The 3,461-nt window shown below is 33.6% G+C and overlaps 1 pseudogene; it reads left to right on the top strand.

Annotated features, from left to right (window-relative positions):
- Positions 1-2,042: 2,042 nt before the first annotated feature.
- On the top strand, positions 2,043-2,842 carry LOC127107352 (60S acidic ribosomal protein P0-like; annotated as a pseudogene).
- The last annotated feature ends 619 nt before the right edge of the window (positions 2,843-3,461 follow it).

Here is a 3,461-nt window from a genome sequence, read left to right as displayed (position 1 = left end):
GTGATACATGGCTCCACTGTCGCCATGATGCGTTCCTCCGCCTCACGCATGGCGTTCTGCAGTCGCGTCGCTTCTGCCATGAATGGTGTGGCCGAGGTCGACAGACTCTAGATACCAATGATAGGGAAAATATGGAGAATGTAGAGAGAGAGAGACTAAAGAGTAGAGATAGGAAGGGAGAATTTCATTTTTTCAATAAAAGCATACATGGAATGGTTAGTTTCTAACTATTTATAACTGTCAAAAGCAGTTATAACAACCCAAACTAACTATATATATATATATATATATATATATAAGTGTCTAAACAATTATAACCAATATATATCAGAGGTGAATAAGTGGGATAATTTCAGTGTTGTTATATTTCCATTTCAATTGTGCACTCTACGTGTTTGTTAAAATATCACAATAGATTTTATTCAAAATGTGCATCGAATATATCTTTGACATTCTAAGTTTTCTATCATTTTAATTCACTAGTTCATGTCTATTTTAATTCCCTTCCTTCTTTTGGTAATGAGATACTATAGTTTTAAGATTGAATGTGGATTTTCTTAAGTGGTATATTTTTTTGATAGTTTTGTTATGCTGTTGTTTGTTTTTGTATGCATTATTAATGCAAATGATATATGAGTAGATTTAATAAATGTGATGTAATTTTCTTAATTTCAGAATTGGACTGTGGGCTGTGGCCCATTATCCAGTGCACTTAAGTTTTTTTTTTTCAATTGAAAGTTGAAAATATGCTGTTGATCTCATTGTTTGCGCGGGTGCACTCGGAGACTTGAGAATCGAGAAGCAACAAGTACAGAAGACGCCGTAGTACCACGATCTGGACTAGCTGTAGTATTTTGTGCCGCTCCCTTCTTTGAGACGATGCCGTAGTATTTTCCGTTGCTGCTCGTGTGCTCTGACGTTAAGGTTGGTAATCATTCATTTATCCTATACCTATCTAATTTACATTTTGATCTATTCTGTTTTGTTGTTAATTTGTTCTTGCTAGTTTAGTATTATACCGTTGTGTTGAAATTTGTTGTTATACTGTTTTATGTTTGCTTTATCGTTCTACTGGGTAGTTCCGTTAAGCTTTGTCCTACTGTTAAGCTCCAGCAAGAGAAAGAGACAAGTAGCTCTTCGGAAATCTCAAAGATCTTCTCTTTCTCCTTTCTCTGAAGACCAACTATCTCTTAATAACCCTTTTCATTTACTTCATCCTCAATCAATCTCCAATTATTATGGCTACACTTTATTCAACACACCGTCGTTCATTTCCACTATCTTCTCTTTCCTCTTGCCAATCTGTTATGTTCTCCAACCGCATTTGCTACAACATTTTTCAGCTCTTTCGGGCTTCTACTTGCGTTTTATAATACCTTTTGTTTATTTATCTAAATTTTTTATTTTTACTTCTTATTTATTTACCATTTTTTGTAATAGTGTTACTGCCACAACTCTCCAAAATAACTTTCCGCTACAATTCTCTTGTTACCCCAATTCTTAGTTTTCTATCATTTTAACTAATTAATTAATTACTTCGCCTGTCTTTTGGTTTTTATGTAACTGGTATATAGTTCTTTCCTTCTTTTGGTACTGAAATATTAGAGTTTCAAGACCCTTGCCATTAATCATGCCAGCTGAATAGAAAGATTAAGCCCATACGGAATTGGCACCTAAGTTAAATTAACCATATGTGGATAATGAGGAACCATAAGACTAAATTATCTGGATGCCTGCAAATCGCGAAGGGTTTACTTTATTTTTGCATGTTTTTAGAAAATTTTGTCACCATGTTTGCTTTTTACTCATTACTAATGTAAATGAGATGGTTATTACAAAATAGTTAATTAGTGAACTGAGTGATGTATGAGTAGATTTTGTAACTATGATGTTGCATTCATGTCCAAGTGTATGAAGTACTGTGATTTTTTCTTTGTTAGTTTGATTTGCTTTAAAATGCTTCTTGCAGCTTTATTGTGATCATATATTTTCAATTCCGATATTGTTTTAATCTGTAACTAACTGGTTTCATCGGTTCAGAGGTTTTGAGTAGGAACAATGGCCGGGAAGGTAGCGAAAGCAGCTTACGATGCGAAGATGGGGAAGCTTCTTCGAGAGTACACACAAGTTTTGGTGGTTTCAGCCGACAATGTTGGATCAAACTAGCTTCAGGGTATAAGAAGGGCACTACACGAAGATTCAGTGGTAGTGATGGGGAAGAATTCACTGATGAAACGCTCTATCATCCAAGAAGCGGAGAAAACTGGGAACAACAACACTTTCTTTAATCTCGTTCCACTCCTTGTGGGGAATGTTGCGTTGATTTTTACGAAAGGTGACTTAAGGGATGTTAGTGAGCGAATTACCAAGCTCAAGGTTGTTAATCCTATTCTCATGTGCCCCAAGTATATGTCATTCGACTCCTACAAAACTTGTTCCTATATGCAAACCGGACAATTGCCTTTGGGCCTCACATGTTGTAACCAACAATCTTCTCAAGCTTCCGAGCCTTTTCTTGTAAGTTCAAAATTCTCGCCTCCGAATCAGTGCTATTTGATGAGATCGAGACAGTTCTTGGCGACAAGTATATGGTCTCCTTTTCTCCTTTTGGCTGGTAATTTGTGATGCAGATGGAAGATTTTGATTTTGAATTCCATTAAGGGGGGTTTATCACGACCTTGTTCTCTTTCCTTTCAAACTTTTTATAGTTAAATTCTTATTTTTAGGGAATGATGGAGAATGGCAATAACATTGTTTAGGAATTCTATTATAAGGACTTCTAAATTACTCATAAATTTTATCCAATGTTTAAATAATGATAGGATTTGTATGTGAGTGGGATTAGATCCCCTCATTTTTTTTTCTTCACAAAAATATATTGTTTTAATCTAACTTTTGGCTTTAAAACAATATGGAGAAGACGAAGACGGGGAAAATAGATTTATGCGGTTTATGTATGTAGAGAGAAGATTTGTAAATTATGTGGTAATGAGAATAAATCAGATGGAGAGAAGTTAAATAACTAGAAAAAGAGGAAGACCTAGAAAGACTATAAGTGAAGTTATTGAGAAAGATTTTGAGTTTAATAATTTGGATAAGTACATGATTTTGAATAAAATATTATGAAAAAAATTGATCAATATAATCAATCACATTTAGTGTGACAAGACTTGATTATGTAGCTTTTGGTTTTAGCTTTGATATTTGTTATTTTAAATCTCGTTATAATTTTGATTTTGTTAAAAGTTATTTTAAGGTCAGATTTTTAAATTGTGTTACAGCTAGGAGTGTGTATCAGGGATGTGCATGGTTTATCAATCAATTCAAATTGATTCATATATATGGTTTGATTTTTAGAATTGTTTTTATAAAATTGATTTAGTTTTTCAAGATCGATTTATATTTGGATTTGGTTCAAAACCAGTTCTGAATAAAAAATGTTTTTTCATTCGAACCATTTT

This window comes from Lathyrus oleraceus, chromosome 7, assembly GCF_024323335.1.
Source record: "Lathyrus oleraceus cultivar Zhongwan6 chromosome 7, CAAS_Psat_ZW6_1.0, whole genome shotgun sequence".
NCBI lineage: Eukaryota > Viridiplantae > Streptophyta > Magnoliopsida > Fabales > Fabaceae > Lathyrus > Lathyrus oleraceus.
The sequence above is the reverse complement of the archived record's forward strand: the minus strand, read 5'-3'. Positions and strand labels throughout refer to the sequence as shown.